Raw genomic sequence first — 19,068 nt, 5'->3', positions numbered from 1 at the left:
AGTCCGCAGAAATCCGTTCGCCGTGCAGCTCGACAGCTCAACATGCCCCCGATGTTCGTCTGGCTTGTGTTGCGTCGACGTTTACACATCAAACCATTCAAAATTTTTAAATCAAAAGATTACTGAACTATGGGTCGGTCACATTGGGCCAAGTGATTCAGTCTTGCATTACTGGTCTCAAAGGTCACTGGGCCTGAATGTATGTGATTATTTCTATTGAGGGTTATAAAAGACTCCGTTTATGTGCCTCCATTAACAACAACAGTGAGTGAATTGAGACAGCAGCTGTGGAAGCTGTAACTCAAGACATTCTTGCTGCACTGTGGGAATAATTTGAATACCGCATTGACACCTGTCGTGCATCTCAAGGGGGGCACATTGATCACCTGTGAGAAGGTATGAGAAAAACTTTTTGAGTTTCCCGTTCATAAAATAAAATTGATTGCATGTATTTATTAGTTTCAGAAATATAGACGTGCCAAACGGATGATTCTTTTTGATTAGTCTTCTGAAAACAGATTAATGTTTCTGAAACACTCTGTTCTTTAATCAAATGAAACTATGTGGTTCTGTAGACCTTTTCAAGTCTGCAACATATATGCAGACTGAATATGCAAATTTGTACGAAGGCCAGAATTTGAACCCAAGTCTCCTGCTTACTATGGAGATGTGCTAATCACTACACCTCCCTGGCACAGTGGCTTTGCACAACCGCATAGACTACCCTTGCATGCCTCCCTCCTCAGTTGGTGTAGTGGTTAGCACGTCTACCTAGAGAGAAGACATGGATTCAAACCCAGCCTTAGTCCAAATTTTCACTTGAGACTGCAAATATACAAAACGCTGATCTTTGCTGCCTCTCCTTACGCCATATAGGAACACAATCAGTGAATGCTTCCTTTAAATAGTAAGTCTTGGAATATGTTGATATACAATGTAGACATTGTATCGCTTCTTTTGAGAATGCATGAAGCATCCATGCCTTAATAACCAGAGTAGAGTTCATGGCGGTGACTGGACATCCGGTACATTTATCATCGTTATCCAATTGTAGAATATCACTGAATTATCCGATATTGTTTTGTTGATACCCTCTCCACATCCATATCTAAGTGAGGGCTATCCGTAACGTAAGACTACAACCGGAATCGTGTAGCTGCTCCATGGAAACCATAGTGGCCACAACAAAACTTCTCGCCTTCCTAGGTTGTTCGAAGCACGCTGATGCAGATAAGCAAGAAAAGAGAAAAGGAAACGAGTCTCTCTAGGCAATACGTTGTAACGTATGAAAAATTTCGTAATAAATTAATAATCAGCAGTAATACTAGAGAATGCACTTTGATTAAACGAAGTATTCACCGTAACCGCAAAGATGGCATCCAAGATTACATAAAACTGTAAAAGATCTACTGACGAAATTTCCTTTCATCTGGTCCCTACCGAAAGATCATGTAACCCGTGATCCGTCGGGGAAAGGCATGATAGTTATAGTGGGCGCAAAGCAGCCTGAAAAAGGAATCCGAGCAGGTATAAAGTGCAGTGTGCACATCTGGTACTGTGTTAAGAATCGCTTGGTGTGTTCCGTACACTGCTGCACATTACAACACCGTGAATGCAAGAAAAGTCAAATTATCATGAAGTGATGTAATGTTTGGACATGCGAATGGTGATCATATGAACATAGCCGCCCAAAGTTGGTAGCAGTAATGCCATCTACACTCTGCATGTAAGGAAGGAGAGTTTCTCAGTCGTAACAGCATTTGAATGTTGTTTGTGTTTGTGAAAAGATAACATAATGCCTCGAAAGGGAAACATGTGGGAGCATCTATCGGAGTTTAGTAATGGCTGCATCGAAGCATATTGAGATAGAGGGTTACTGTTGTCCGCCGCTCGTGGTCTCGCGGTAGCGTTCTCGCTTCCCGAGCACGGGGTCCCGGGTTCGATTCCCGGCGGGGTCAGGGATTTTCACCTGCCTCGAGATGACTGGGTGTTTGTGTTGTCCTCATCATTTTCATCATCATCCAGGAAAGTGGCGAAATTGGACTGAGCAAAGATTGGGTAATTGTACGGGCGCTGATAACCACGCAGTTGAGCGCCCCACAAACCAAACATCATCATCATCGGGTTACTGTTGCGCAGTTTGTGATTTTGATCGAGATCCCAAGGTTGTAGTGCGAATATGCAATCAGCGGATTCAAGAAGGCCGTGATCAACGTCACCTTCATTCAGCCATGAGATGAACTTGTTTGTAGCAAGACAAGTACCCACATAGAAAGTGAGGCAAAATGTGTAACACGACGTACTAGGAACAAGATGACCGTTATTTTGGCCTCCCTTGGTGTGGCCGGAGAGAGGCGCGCCGACAATGATTGCGAGAAACGACATCACTGTACACCAAAGTGGCACCGTGTCATCTTTTCGGACAAGTACCGGTTCACCCTACAACATCACGATGGACGTATTGGCGTGTGGAGGCTCGGAGGAGTACGAGCGTTGGCAGATGACGCTTCTCATAGTCTTAAGGGCGCAAGACGTGGCGTAGTGACATAGGGTGAGTGTTTACAACTCGATCACGTCTCATCTGCATAGTCGGTAATTTGAGATTTGAAAAGGGACCCCTACGTTTCTGACGTGTCAAGGCCGGCGGCTGTGTCCTATTTTCGAGGCTTCCACGACGTTATCTTTCAAGAAAGTAACAAGTCCTATCTCGATACAAAGAGTATTCTTCAGTTGTTGTGGCCGGCAGGTTCTCTCACCAATTGAAAATGACGATGATGAGGTCCCATACTCCGAGGAGCCTAGGGGACGATGCGGGAGACCCGGTCCGCCGTACTAGGCAAGGTCCTAGTGGAGGTGGTTTGCCATTGCCTTCCTGCGACCGTAATGGGGATGAATGATGATGCAGACGGCACAACAACACCCAGTTATCTCGAGGCAGGAAAAATCACTGACCCCGCCGGGAATAGAACCCGGGACCCCGTGCGCGGAAAGCGAGAACGCTACCTACCGCAAAATACGCTGACGGAAACAATCAAAACACTAAGAAATAATTAATGTAAAGTAATGAAATTTCGGGAATTCGTTTGTCTAGGTAACAACATTGGAAGTGCGCAGGTTAATGCAAGCGCGAGATACCAACTGCTGTTCAGATTGCTGCTGCAGAAGCAGTACGATGTGCCAGAGCCATACGCTGAACACGACGGTCTTCTCTCTTGGTTGTGACACGTGGTCTTCTTGCGACCGTACATTCTCGTGACCACCGCTGCTAGCTATCATGTACAGTGGCTACAATCCCGACAAGTCTTTCTACAATGTTGCAAAAGGAACATCCAGCTTCTCGTAGCCCTAGTACACGACATCTTCAATCTCAGCGGGTATCGATAACGGCGTCCTTTTCGCTTAAAGGCAATCTTGACAAACATCGACTCATCAGGTCGAATCTGAAAGATAAAGTAACGCTCACGACTGTTACAGCATGTATTTAAAGGAAATCTGATTTGCATAGTCGAAGTGACGTTGCTAGAGCCAATCTTATGCGGCTGGCCCGAAATTTGAATTGACATCACTTTTGAGATGTAGAAACGCGCCTACCATTTTTTGTGTACGTCGGACGACTCCATCTTTGTGCTTCGATTTCTTTTCCGTGAATCTAAATGTTACAGTGTTGCCGAGAGCCGGGCGCACCACCACTCGCCGTGCACTACGATTGTTTAACTTTAAAAGCATGGACTTGTTGCAGCTTGGATTGAGGTACCAACATCTGTCATTCAGGGTCGGTTTTGAATAGAGCCATTGACGTTGACTCAGGTAGGATCTCTACACAAAATTTCGCACCGTGCATAGCCACAAATTCATACATATTATAAAAATGATTGTAACTAGACTACTGGCCATTAAAATTTTTGCATCATGAAGATGACGTGCTACAAACGCGAAATTTAACCGACAGGAAGAAGATGCTGTGATATGCAAATGATTAGCTTTTCAGAGCATTCACACAAGGTTGGCACTGGTGCCGACACTTACAACGTGCTGAAATGAGGAAAGTTTGCAACAGATTTCTCATACACAAACAGCAGTTGACCGGCGTTGCCTGGTGAAACGTTGTTGTGACGCCTCGTGTAAGGAGGAGAAATGCGTACCATCACGTTTCCGACTTTGATAAAGGTCGGATTGTAGCCTATCGCGACTGCGGTTTATCGTATCGCGACATTGCTGCTCGCGTTGGTCGAGATCCAATGACTGTTAGCAGAATATGGAATCGGTGGGTTCAGGAGGGTAATACGGAACGCCGTGCTGGATCCCAACGGCATAGTATCACTAGCAGTCGAGATGACGGGCATCTTATCCGCATGGCTGTACCGGATCGTGCAGCCACGTCTCGTTCCCTGAGTCAACAGTTGGGGACGTTTGCAAGACAACAACCATCTGCGCGAAAAGTTCGACGACGTTTGCAGCAGCATGGACTATCAGCACGGAGACCATGGCTGCGGTTACCCTAGACGCTTGATCACAGACAGGAGCGCCTGCGATGGTGTACTCAACGACGAACCTGGGTGCACGAATGACAAAACGTAATTTTTTCGGATGAGCCAGTTTCTGTTTACAGCATCATGATGGTCCCATTGGCGACATCGCGGAGAACGCACATTGCAAGCGCGTATTCGTCATCGCCATACTGGCGTATCACCCGGCGTGATGGTATGGGGTGCCACTGGTTACACGTCTCGGTCACCTCTTGTTCGCACTGACAGCACTTAGAACAGTGGACGTTACATTTCATATGTGTTACGATCCGTGGCTCTACCCTTCATTCGATCCCTGCGAAACCCTACATCTCAGCAGGATAATGCACAACCGCATGTTGCAGGTCCTGTACGGGCCATTCTGGATACAGAAAATGTTCGACAACTGCCCTGGCCAGCACATTCTCCAGATCTCTCATCAATTGAAAACGTCTGGTCAATGGTGGCCGAGCAACTGGCTCGTCACAATACGCCAGTCACTGCTCTTGATGAACTGTGGTATCGTGTTGAAGCTGCATGGTCAGCTGTACCTGTACACGCCATCCAAGCTCTGTTTGACTCAATGCTCAGGCCTATTAAGGCGTTATTACGGCCAGAGGAGGTTGTTCTGAGTACTGATTTCTCAGGATCTATGCACCCAAATTGCGTGAAAATGTAATCACATGGCAGTTCTAGTATAATATATTTGTCCAATGAGTACCCGTTTATCATCTGCATTTCTTCCTGGTGTAGCAATTTTAATGGTCAGTAGTGTATTAATTATGTTCCGTATTGCTCCTAAACGATAGGACCGATTTCAACCAAACCTGTTACACATATCACTTAATGTAAGGAAAGAATCGCTGTGGGTGTAAAAAATAGATACCTATCAAATAGTGAGGATGGGGGGAGTCGGGGTGAAAAAGAAGTATAGCCCATGACGCGCGAGTACTCAGATTTTATTCATCCTGTATTTAAGAGTGAGAGCACTAAAATGATTTGCAACAATCTTTACATATAATTTCGAATCTTTACGAAACCTTTTGCCACAGAGAAAACCTACAAAATGATGAAAGGAAAAATTTTATCGCTTACCACATTTCCGCTGTTCATGCAGTGAAACTGCCGCATCGGGCATTGTGCTATAATTCATTCCTTCTTTACAACTAATTATATTTGCAACAGATGTTGCGGATAATACCCACATATGCCACTGAATGTACCTAAAAAATTATAACATTGTACGACACACAGGTCTGGAGATATGGTGTCATAAATACAGAGATGCGGGAAGAACTGCCGCAACTTGCTTGACGTTTTAATTTTTACGTCCTAATTTGTACAGAAACCAGATGGCAAGTCTATGAGTCGAGGGGCACGAAAGGGAAGCAATGGTTGGGAAGGGAGTGAGACAGGGTTGTAGCCTCTCCCCAATGTTATTCAATCTGTATATTGAGCCAGCAGTAAAGCAAACAAAAGAAAAATTCGGAGTAGGTATTAAAATCCATGCAGAAGAAACAAAAACTTTGAGGTTCGCCGATGACATTGTAATTCTGTCAGAGACAGCAACGGACTTGGAAGAGCAGTTGAACGGAATGGACTGTGTCTTGAAAGGAGGATATAGGATGAACATCAACAAAAGCTAAACGAGGATAATGGAATGTAGTCGAATTAAATTTGGTGATGCTGAGGGAATTAGATTAGGAAACAAGACACTTAAAATAGTAAAGGAGTTTTGCTATTTGGGGAGCAAAATAACTGATGATGGTCGAAGTAGAGAGGATATAAAATGTAGACTCGCAATGGGAAGGAAAGCGTTTCTGAAGAAGAGATGTTGGTTGGTTTGGGGAAGGAGACCAGACAGCGTGGTCATCGGTCTCATCGGATTAGGGTAGGATTGGGAAGGAATTCGGTCGTGCCCTTTCAGAGGAACCATTCCGGCATTTGCCTGGAGTGATTTAGGGAAATCACGGAAAACCTAAATCAGGATGGCCGGACGCGGGATTGAACCGTCGTCCTCCCGAATGCGAGTCCAGTGTGTAACCACTGCGCCACCCCGCTCGGTCTGAAGAAGAGAAATTTGTTAACATCGAGTATAGATTTAAGTGTCAGGAAGTCGTTTCTGAAAGTATTTGTATGGAGTGTAGCCATGTATGGAAGTGAAACATGGACGATAAATAGGTTGGACAAGAAGAGAATATAAGCTTTCGAAATATGGTGCTAGAGAAGAATGCTGAAGATTAGATGCGTAGATCACATAACTAATGAGGAGGTATTGAATAGGATTGGGAAAAAGAGGAGTTTGTGGCACAACTTGACTAGAAGAAGGGATCGGTTGGTGGGACATGTTCTGAGGCATCAAGCTCTGTGAAAACGGAACTTTAGGGCGAAATCATTTACAGATACAGGTAAAATATGTGTACGGACGTGTGTGAAATATATTCATATAGATTATGTATGACATATGCGTACTCTAGCAAAGTTGCGGCTAAAAAGCTCCTCCTTAACCTTGGCCCAGTTCAAACGAAATTGGTACACATACTGCTGACTGTCTGGAAGGAATATTAGGCTGCTGTTGGGGGTGGAGGTGATAACTTGGAGACAGAAAGTGCGAAGAAGGGATGGGCAGAGAGGGAGAGGATAAACAGAGAGAGGGGAGGAGGAGATGCACAGAGAAAAGGAAGAGGATGAGAAGGATGTTGAGAGGGGGTAGAAGGGGTGGACAGAGAGAAGGTTAGGAGGAGATGGGCAGAGAGTGGGAGATGGACAGAGGGGAGATAGGCTAACAGGAGACTAAAATAAATGCGTAACTAGGCAACAACGTGTATTCAGCTACTCGTAGTTACCTGTAAATTTGAACGTGTATTGTTCCAGCTACACTTAATATGCACAACAATGAAATTTTCATTATTTAGAATGCCTCCTGATACTGCAGTTTTAATGGTCAGCTGTGTGTGTGTGTGTGTGTGTGTGTGTGTGTGTGTGTGTGTGTGTGTGTGTGTGAATTTTCCTCGCTATGCTGCGAACTATGTACTCTAATCTACGATCTGTTCTAGCGCAGGTAAATGTCTGAGAGAACAAATTTAAAACCGAGAACTAGGCCGAAGTGATCTGAACTAGTGTTGTTTCTTTTCGACGTTACGTCAGTTTAACATTCAGTTTTTTCCACATTCACCTGTAGACACATGCATCCATCTTTCATTATTCAAAGTGATTCACGAAGATATGCAAATATTTTAATATGTTATTCTAAAAGTAAAACTAAAGAAAAACGTTCATGTAAACATAGGTCCGCAAATGTTTAGTTACGGAGTTACGGCTAATAAAATATTTTGCCTGAAATTTAGAAACTTCGCTTATATGAAGCCAACGCAAAACTGTACGAGGTTAAAGTAAAGCACGATTTCCATTCATTTTGTTGCTATTGGTCTGGCGAATCTAATAAAACATGTCCTAGAGGTGTGTCTACAGTAGTTTTCGAGAACATCCAGAGTAGCAAAGATTATTATACAAGTAAATTTGTTTACTTTCGATTAATAACGTAGAAACGGTTGTCGTTGTTCGCAGCCGTTAGTGAGTTGTTTCAGTCATTTTCTAACCTTGAAACGAGTTAGTTTTCTGTATTTTTCAGTGAAAGAATATAATAACAACAGTATATTTAAGTGAAACCACATAGTATCTGTTGTAGTTCAAAGATTTTTTTTTTTTTAATGGGGATGTCTTTTAAATTTACAACCGAGGGACACGCAGATATGGTGTTTATTTCTGGCAAATGTGATGGTAATGCTACGGCTGGAGTTAACAAATATATCGTATGTTATCCAACTCTGAGTATTCCGAATTCACGAACCGTTATTTCGAATGTTACGGGATACGTGTTCTCTGCCTAGCGTTCATAATCTGGATGTTCTGGAAAACTACTGCAGATACACGTCTGGGACATGTTTTATTAGATTCACCAGATCAATAACAACAAAATAAATAGAAATCATGCTTTACTTTAACCTCGTACTGTTTTGCGATGTCTTCATATTAGCGAAGTTGCTAAATTCCAGGCAAAATCTTTTTTTAGCCGTAACTCCATAACCATACATTTGAGGACTTATGTTTCTACGTACTTCTTTCTTTAGTTTTACTTGTAGAATAACATACTAAAATATTAGCATAGCCGGCTGGTGTGGCCGAGCGATTCTAGGCGCTTCAATCCGGAACCGCACGACCGCTACGGTCGCAGGTTCGTATCCTGCTTCGGGCATGGATGTGTGTGATGTCCTTAGGTTAGTTAGGTTTAAGTAGTTCTGAGTTCTAGGGGACTGATGATCTCAGATGTTAAGTCCCATAGTGCTCAGACCCATTTGAACCATTTACTAGCATATTTTCGTGAATCACTCTGTTTCCAGTTGGTTTTTATATTCGATTTATGTCATTCCGTAGCTCATTTTTCATGTGCAGTAGCAGCAAAATGAAGATAATCTCGTAGAAAACCCAGGAATGTGGTATTCGTAAACAATAAGTTGAAAGTCAGACGATTTCATCTGAATATTGGAAAAAAACGTGTACTGTAGCTCGTTGAGGAAAATTAACAATAGGTATATTTGTGTAAAACTGGATCTACCGATAATAAATAAAATAGTTTACCAGTGGTATACTTTGGTACTTGGGAGAAGTAAGTTTAGAAGTAGAGACGCCGCCGGCTGCGGCGTTTCCTTGTGTTGACTGGCAAAAACTGTCCGTCTTGGCTGAGTGGCGTCCTACACGAAGGGCTGCCAACTTTTCGGCACTTGCGTCAGTCTGGGGCGTGGCGAAGGGCCGGCCGAAGTTGCCAGATGCTCCCAGGATAAATGGGACGCGCCGGAGAGCTGTCAATATTTCATGGAATACGGTGTTTGGAACTCGTCTCCCAATACATGAGACAAGTTTCTGCAAGAACGTGCACTAGCAAAGCAACCGTGCTATATATTTCACACCTCCCGTCCACTTCTGCTTTTGTCGAACGCTGTCGTATTGCTTCAGACGTGCATTCTGCTTCAGACGTGCATTTCCTTTCGAATGTCTCCGTGTCAATTTCAGACCATATCTTCCTGGCCGCCGCGTTCTGCTGATTTATGTTAAACTGTCAGTTTTTCTTAGTCACATTTCGAAGGCAGTTCCCTAACGTTGGCTGGAGTTCCCGAGTGTTTCTAGGCGCTTCAGTCTGGAACCGCACGACCGCCACAGTCGCAGGTTCGAATCCTGCCTCGGGCGTGGATGTGTGTGATGTCCTTAGGTTAGTTAGGTTTAAGTAGTTCTAAGTTCTAGGGGACTGATGACGTCAGAAGTTAAGACCCATAGTGCTCAGAGCCATTTGAACCTGTCCCCTAACGTCACGTGTCTTACATTTCAGTTCACGACAACTCCGTTTACTTACTCTGTTGTATCAAACTGTGGACTATATTCTCTGTGCGCAAATGTGCCCAAGCATCATTCTTTTTAAGTGTCATCTGTCCCCTTCTCCCCATCGTCATCCCACAAAATCAAAACATCCATCAATTTTCTCCTCCCTATTTTAGAATGGTTTCAGAAAGCAAGTAGAATTCTTTACAAACGGAGATTGAAGGAAGTGTTAATTATTACTCAATATCTTAAAGAATTTGATGATTGCTCCCACTATTTTTTGGCCATATCGTAAGAGAATGACGAAGTGCTCGCTCTCTCACTCATCATTACGAAATGTACGTAATGAATGGCAGTATTACAATTACGAACAACTAAAATTGGAAAGAACACATAGAAAATGTTGTGGGGAAGGCTACCCAAAGGCTGCGTTTTATTGGCAGGACACTTAGAAAATGTAACAGACCTACTAAGGACACTGCCTACACTACGCTTCTCCGTCCTCTTTTAGAATACTGCTGCGCGGTGTGGGACCCTTACCAGATAGGACTGACGGAGTTCATCGAAAAAGTTCAATGAAAGGCAGCACGTTTTGTATTGTCGCGAAATATGGTAGAGAGTGTCAGAGAAATGATACAGGATTTGGGCTGGAAACCGTTAAGAAAAAGTCGTTTTTCGTTGCGACGGAATCTTATCAGGTAATTCCAGTTACCAACTTTCTCCTCCGAATGTGAAAATATTTTATTGACACTGACCTACATAGGGACATAGGGAGAAACGATCACCACGATAAAATAAGGGAAATGAGAGCTCGGACGGAAAGATATATGTGTTCATTCTTTCCGCACGATATACGAGATTGGAATAATAGAGAATTGTGAAGGTGGTTCGATGAACCCTCTGCCAGGCACTTAAATGTGATTTGCAGAGTATCCATGTATATGTAGATGTAGATGAAGAGACAAACAATGGATTGGCAGTTTGAGCAACAAACCATCGGTGAAAGTTCTCCCACGGTGGGTGATCAGTAGATCTAAGGCCCTGCAAACGTTGAAGATGAGTCTGGAGTATTTTGATGTCTGGCTCTTCTTCAACAGACCATAGAACGTGTCCCTCCTGGTCAGATGTATGAGCAACACGTTTTCTTCCTCAGTCAATAGTCTATAATACTACGGTACGTGTCTCAGGAATGCGACTATACACAGCACCAAAGATTAGATGACTCGGTTGTCTTTAGTCTTAAAACGCTGTCTGATTCAGCCCTGGGAGCTCGTATCCATTACCATCCGCACTGGCGTCCATAAAAATCATGTCCGCCTGCTCACGAAATGATTACCCTGCCGTGTTTGAAAGGAGAGCGCTTTCAGTTAACTCACTACCTGCAGAACATGTAAACTATGGACACGTTGAATGTAAACAACTCTCCCTGGCAACACAACGCCATCTATGATATAATGAGTCAAACGGCTTCATAAATACACTGCTGGAAATGGAAAAAAGAACACATTGACACCGGTGTGTCAGATCCACCATACTTGCTCCGGACACTGCGAGAGGGCTGTACAAGCAATGATCACACGCACGGCACAGCGGACACACCAGGAACCGCGGTGTTGGCCGTCGAATGGCGCTAGCTGCGCAGCATTTGTGCACCGCCGCCGTCAGTGTCAGCCAGTTTGCCGTGGCATACGGAGCTCCATCGCAGTCTTTAACACTGGTAGCATGCCGCGACAGCGTGGACGTGAACCGTATGTGCAGTTGACGGACTTTGAGCGAGGGCGTATAGTGGGCATGCGGGAGGCCGGGTGGACGTACCGCCGAATTGCTCAACACGTGGGGCGTGAGGTCTCCACAGTACATCGATGTTGTCGCCAGTGGTCGGCGGAAGGTGCACGTGCCCGTCGACCTGGGAACGGACCGCAGCGACGCACGGATGCACGCCAAGACCGTAGGATCCTACGCAGTGCCGTAGGGGACCGCACCGCCACTTCCCAGCAAGTTAGGGACACTGTTGCTCCTGGGGTATCGGCGAGGACCATTCGCAACCGTCTCCATGAAGCTGGGCTACGGTCCCGCACACCGTTAGGCCGTCTTCCGCTCACGCCCCAACATCGTGCAGCCCGCCTCCAGTGGTGTCGCGACAGGCGTGAATGGAGGGACGAATGGAGACGTGTCGTCTTCAGCGATGGTGCCAATGATGGTCGTATGCGTGTTTGGCGCCGTGCAGGTGAGCGCCACAATCAGGACTGCATACGACCGAGGCACACAGGGCCAACACCCGGCTTCATGGTATGGGGAGCGATCTCCTACACTGGCCGTACACCACTGGTGATCGTCGAGGGGACACTGAATAGTGCACGGTACATCCAAACCGTCATCGAACCCATCGTTCTACCATTCCTAGACCGGCAAGGGAACTTGCAGTTCCAACAGGACAATGCACGTCCGCATGTATCCCGTGCCACCCAACGTGCTCTAGAAGGTGTAAGTCAACTACCCTGGCCAGCAAGATCTCCGGATCTGTCCCCCATTGAGCATGTTTGGGACTGGATGAAGCGTCGTCTCACGCGGTCTGCACGTCCAGCACGAACGCTGGTCCAACTGAGGCGCCAGGTGGAAATGGCATGGCAAGCCGTTCCACAGGACTACATCCAGCATCTCTACGATCGTCTCCATGGGAGAATAGCAGCCTGCATTGCTGCGAAAGGTGGATATACACTGTACTAGTGCCGACATTGTGCATGTTCTGTTGCCTGTGTCTATGTGCCTGTGGTTCTGTCAGTGTGATCATGTGATGTATCTGACCCCAGGAATGTGTCAATAAAGTTTCCCCTCCCTGGGACAATGAATTCACGGTGTTCTTATTTCAATTTTCAGGAGTGTATGAGAAGTTGTTGCGTTGTATCTGGAAAGCCGTTGATCGTCAACTTTAATTACCAACTCGAAAATGAATAGTTTTCGGGCTTATGTTTGTATGAACTCTTTTCTTATTCTGATGTAAGGAATCAGTCCCAAAAATTTGTTAAAAAATTTTGGAACACCGCAATGTTCCCAAGGGGCCACCGAGTAGGTCATCGGCACGGCTGCGCAGTACATCGCCATACGTCAGTCTCTGCCGGAGGACACTCTTCCGACCAGCGACCGCTACTTGACGGCATAGCCCTCAAGTTAGAGTCAAAGTGACTCACATGGCTTTGAGCACTATGGGACTTAACATCTGAGGTCTTCAGACCCCTAGAACTACTTAAACCTAACTAACCTAGGGACATCATACACATCCATGCCCGAGGCAGGATTCGAACCTGCGACCGTAGTGATCGCGCGGTTCCAGACTGAAGCGCCAAAAACCGCTCGGCCACACCGGCCGGCCCAAGTTACAGTCACTCTACTATCATCCCCACAGACCCGTCACCGATAAAGCAACCGTCCGAGGTATAAACTGAGGTTCTCCCATGTCTGTGCTGCTGTGGTCCCACGCTACTGGATGCAGCATTGCAGCTGTCCAGGGTCCGCCACCTGGAGGTCACCGCTGTCTCCCGGTAGCCTGGCCAATAGCCTACGTTTTGCGGCTACCCTAGCCAGGACGCTGTCACGTCATCCTGATTCACCGACAGTCGACCGCTTGGAATACGGTAGAAGGCCGCTCGCTGCTACGCTGCCTCTTTGACAAGCACTTATTTGCGCGGCCACATTGGTGTCCCTGGTTGGAGTGTTCAGCGCCCGTCACTAGTTGTCTGCTTACTACAGGTTTCCTTCCATCAGAGCGCTCAACGCCACGCAGAACCGTTCGCCACTTGGATCTCGAATCTTGGATGTGGTCCTTTTAATTTCGTATTTCATTGCAAATGGCTACCACACCAAAAACGAAAAACACACACACACACACACACACACACACACACACACACACACCACACACCACACACAACACACAACACACAACGCACAACGATGCTAACGATATACATACGTTTCATACATAGGACTAATCACACTACTGGATCCCTCTGTGCAAGACGCGATTCAGCGACATTTTTACAGTTATTATAGTCATATTAGATAAGCTGCTCACGATACTGCATGGAGCCGATTTTTTTAAGATTTTCAAGTAATCGTTGCGACCGAAACATACGACATAAATGAAACCGCATTTTGCCGTGTAATGTCATAACGTAATGATTAGCGTAAAGACCTGACGTGCAGAACGTCGAAGGTTAAAATCTCCCAGCCGGCCGCGGTGGCCCCGTGCGGTTCCAGGCGCTGCAGTCCGGAACCGCGGGACTGCTACGGTCGCAGGTTCGAATCCTGCCTTGGGCATGGATGTGTGTGATGTCCTTAGGTTAATTAGGTTTAAGTAGTTCTAAGTTCTAGGGGACTTATGACCTAAGATGTTGAGTCCCATAGTGCTCAGAGCCATTTGAACCATTTTTTGTTAAAATCTCCTCAAATGCAGCGAAATTTTCTATTTTTCTAAATCAAATTACAAGACTATCGTTTTTATCTAGTTAACTGGTTTAATATTTTTTAAGTTTCTAATACAAGGTGTGTTTTTAAGTAAGGTCCGTTTGAACATTAGTACACGACGAAAGATTATTTCAAAAAAGTAAAATTATTTTCAGAAAGTAAATACTTCGCTCTATTTTTCGACATAGTTGCCAAGTTTTTTGAAACACGTATCATACCTCCCAACCAATTTTAAAATACCCTCTTCATAAAAACTTGCCACCTGCTGCGATAACCAAGAGTTTACTGCCGTTTTCACGTCGTCGTCATCATTGTAACGGTTGCCACAGAGGTGTTGTTTGAGTTGGAGGAACAGATGGTAATCGCTCGGCGCAAGATCAGTACTGTAGGGCGGGTGGTCTTAAAATTTCCAGCCAAAACTGCCCAATAAATCGCGGGTCTTATCTGCAGTGTGAGGTCTTGCATTGTCATGGAGAAGGACAATTCCGTCTGTCAGCATGGCGCGTCTTTTGCTTTGAATCGCTCAGCGTAGCTTTCTCAGGGTTTGGCAGTATGCTTCTGCATTGATAGTTGTTCCTCGTTGTATGAAGTCGACCAACAAAACATCATGCCTATCCCAAAACACCGACGCCATGATTTTGCGCAGGGACAGGGTCTGATTGGCCTTCACCGTTACAGGCGATTGTGTGTGTCTACATTCCATGCTCTGTTGCTTCGATTCGGGCGTGATATGCGAAACCCATGTTTCGTCTCCAGTTACGATCTGACTCAAGAAGCCATCACCTTCTTCGTGATAACGAGTCAAGAACTTCATCACACACTCAAATATTTGGTTTTTGTGGTCCTCTATTAGGAGTTTCGGGACCCAACGAGAGCACAGTTTTCCCAAACTTTAGGTGTTCAGAAACAATGTTGTAAAGCGCTGATCTCGACACATCAGGAAATTCGTTTGAGAGAGCTGTTATTGTGAAGCGCCTGTTCTCACGAATCCTCGCTTCAACTGAAGCCACCAAATCGTCTGTAATCAAAGAATGGCGACCGGAGCGATCCTCATCATGGACGTTGTCACGGCTGTCTTTGAACTCTCATACCCACTTACGCACGTTGCTTTCACTCGTAACAGTGTCACCGTACACTTCGCTAATATGTCGAGGAATTTCTGCCGCAGATAGGTTTCATGCTGACAAAAACCGTATTTCTGAGCGAACCTCACACGTGGCGGGCGAGTTGATAGCCTTAAACGTTTTGAAAGCACAAGACAGAACCGTACAGGCTAGCTACAGAGCTGAAACTGAGCACAGTTGTCCCCACGGTAAGCCGGTAAACGACGCACGCGACCGTTGCGGTATGCGCGCGAACTACTACTATCTACAACAAAACAGAACTTACTTAAAAAAAACATGCCTCGTACTTCGCCATTCATTTCAGCATATTAACTTTTTTATTTGCCCTTAATTTTATTCCTGTTATTCTTTTTTCGTTGAGAATGTGCTTCTGTCGCCTATAATCTCAACCAAGTCCCAACCAGGACTGCTCATCGGCTGGTAGCGCGGCATGCCATGTAGCCAGTGTGTGGATAGTTTCAGTGTCTGCGAGAAATTATAGGTTGCTTTTACCGCTAAAACAGCAATTTTGCTGCGGAAGATGTCTATCCAAACAAATACACTCCTGGAAATGGAAAAAAGAACACATTGACACCGGTGTGTCAGACCCACCATACTTGCTCCGGACACTGCGAGAGGGCTGTACAAGCAATGATCACACGCACGGCACAGCGGACACACCAGGAACCGCGGTGTTGGCCGTCGAATGGCGCTAGCTGCGCAGCATTTGTGCACCGCCGCCGTCAGTGTCAGCCAGTTTGCCGTGGCATACGGAGCTCCATCGCAGTCTTTAACACTGGTAGCATGCCGCGACAGCGTGGACGTGAACCGTATGTGCAGTTGACGGACTTTGAGCGAGGGCGTATAGTGGGCATGCGGGAGGCCGGGTGGACGTACCGCCGAATTGCTCAACACGTGGGGCGTGAGGTCTCCACAGTACATCGATGTTGTCGCCAGTGGTCGGCGGAAGGTGCACGTGCCCGTCGACCTGGGACCGGACCGCAGCGACGCACGGATGCACGCCAAGACCGTAGGATCCTACGCAGTGCCGTAGGGGACCGCACCGCCACTTCCCAGCAAATTAGGGACACTGTTGCTCCTGGGGTATCGGCGAGGACCATTCGCAACCGTCTCCATGAAGCTGGGCTACGGTCCCGCACACCGTTATGCCGTCTTCCGCTCACGCCCCAACATCGTGCAGCCCGCCTCCAGTGGTGTCGCGACAGGCGTGAATGGAGGGACGAATGGAGACGTGTCGTCTTCAGCGATGAGAGTCGCTTCTGCCTTGGTGCCAATGATGGTCGTATGCGTGTTTGGCGCCGTGCATGTGAGCGCCACAATCAGGACTGCATACGACCGAGGCACACAGGGCCAACACCCGGCATCATGGTGTGGGGAGCGATCTCCTACACTGACCGTACACCACTGGTGATCGTCGAGGGGACACTGAATAGTGCACGGTACATCCAAACCGTCATCGAACCCATCGTTCTACCATTCCTAGACCGGCAAGGGAACTCGCTGTTCCAACAGGACAATGCACGTCCGCATGTATCCCGTGCCACCCAACGTGCTCTAGAAGGTGTAAGTCAACTACCCTGGCCAGCAAGATCTCCGGATCTGTCCCCCATTGAGCATGTTTGGGACTGGATGAAGCGTCGTCTCACGCGGTCTGCACGTCCAGCACGAACGCTGGTCCAACTGAGGCGCCAGGTGGAAATGGCATGGCAAGCCGTTCCACAGGACTACATCCAGCATCTCTACGATCGTCTCCATGGGAGAATAGCAGCCTGCATTGCTGCGAAAGGTGGATATACACTGTACTAGTGCCGACATTGTGCATGCTCTGTTGCCTGTGTCTATGTGCCTGTGGTTCTGTCAGTGTGATCATGTGATGTATCTGACCCCAGGAATGTGTCAATAAAGTTTCCCCTTCCTGGGACAATGAATTCACGGTGTTCTTATTTCAATTTCCAGGAGTGTATATTCTGAAATTTTTCTCTCTTGATTTCCCCCTTAGAGGTTAGCCTTAAACGCCGTGAACAAAGCGGTCGTGATTATATTTCTGCCGCAGACTGTTGATCGCCGTTTTCTTGAATACATAGCACATCACGACATTTTGGTTAGCTTAGGACATAAATTTAAATTCAGAACTACAAAATCGGTCGTCTGTCTCAGTTCACTCATTGGTGACTTAAAATCAGCTGTCGTCAGAGCGTCAGCCATTTCCGTCATACCTCGCGGCGGCCTCTTCCAACATTGCTCCGCCTTAGACATCAACAGCATTTGTGAAGTGATCCGCGATGTTTGTGTGTCGTCTTTAACCGAGCGGTAGCCAGCAGCGGATGTGGCAACACTGCAGTGGCAAGAGTCAAACGTCAAACATCAATTTGTTTTAATCGGACTATACACTGACCAGCCAAAACATTGACCACCGACCTACTAACGATATAAGCCCTTCCAGGTGAAAGCGGCGTCAGCTGGCTAAGAATGATTGCTAGTCAGACACACGCACGATGAATCGAGGAAGGAGCGAGATCTATCTAAGTTTCACCGAGGCCACGAGCATTTAGGAAACTGCACGACTTGTCGGGTGTTCCAGGACTGATGTGGCGTGTGTTTTCAACATGTGGCGAAACCAAACTACATCGAGACGGCCACCTCTTATTATAGATGTCGGAGGTCGTAGGCTGGGCAGACAGGTAAAATAGGACAGGCGGCGAACTGTGGCGGAACTAACATCAGACTTGGACAGAGTGCAATTGTGTCTGAACACACAGTTCACTGAACACTCCTAACGATGTGCATCTGCTGCCGACGACCCATACATGTGCCAAAGTTAACATCACGGCATCGGCAACTACGACTGAAGCTGGCACGTGACCATTGGCACTAAACGTTGGCGCAGTGGCAGAATACGTATAGTCTGATGCATCCCGATACCAATGGGACGACGCAAATCCGTATTCACCCAGGGGAGCAGCTTCCTTGACATCTTTACTGCGGACGGAGACAAGCTGGTTCAAAATGGTTCAAATGGCTCTGAGCACTATGGGACTCAACTTCTGAGGTCATTAGTCCCCTAGAACTTAGAACTAGTTAAAGCTAACTAACCTAAGGACATCACACACATCCATGCCCGCGGCAGGATTGGAACCTGCGACCGCAGCGGTCTCGCGGTTCCAGACGGCAGCGCCAGAACCGCACGGCCACTTCGGCCGGCGACAAGCTGGTGGCAGCTCCATTATGCCCTGGGGAAGATTCACGTGGACGTCCAGTGGAGATCGTGCAAGGCACCATGACGGCCAAGCAGTATCGTACACTGGTTGCAAACCACACGCACCCCTTCTTGACGATCATGTTCCACAATGGCACTGGCATTTTTCAAGAAGGCAGTGAGCCATGTCCCAAGGCCAGTAGTGTGAAGGAGTGGTTTGAAGAACAGAGTGGGGAGTTCCAATTGATGTGCTGGTCCCCCAACTCGCCAGATCTGAACACGATCTAACACATCTGGGATGTGACTGAACGAGGCATCAGGGCTCATCAGCCCCCCCCCCCTCCCCCTAATTTACGTGAATTGTGTGTGCAGCTGTGGTGCCAACTCCCTCCAACGATCTACCAAG

General features: G+C 46.7%; 1 protein-coding gene across 1 annotated transcript in view; it reads right to left on the bottom strand.

Annotated features, from left to right (window-relative positions):
* Positions 1-19,068, bottom strand: part of LOC126191002 (uncharacterized) — a 132,612-nt gene that overhangs the window by 66,537 nt on the left and 47,007 nt on the right. The gene's annotated exons all lie outside the window — the stretch shown is intronic.

Source organism: Schistocerca cancellata, chromosome 6 (genome assembly GCF_023864275.1).
Source record: "Schistocerca cancellata isolate TAMUIC-IGC-003103 chromosome 6, iqSchCanc2.1, whole genome shotgun sequence".
NCBI lineage: Eukaryota > Metazoa > Arthropoda > Insecta > Orthoptera > Acrididae > Schistocerca > Schistocerca cancellata.
Note: the sequence above shows the minus strand (reverse complement) of the source record. Positions and strands in the feature narration are given on the sequence as shown.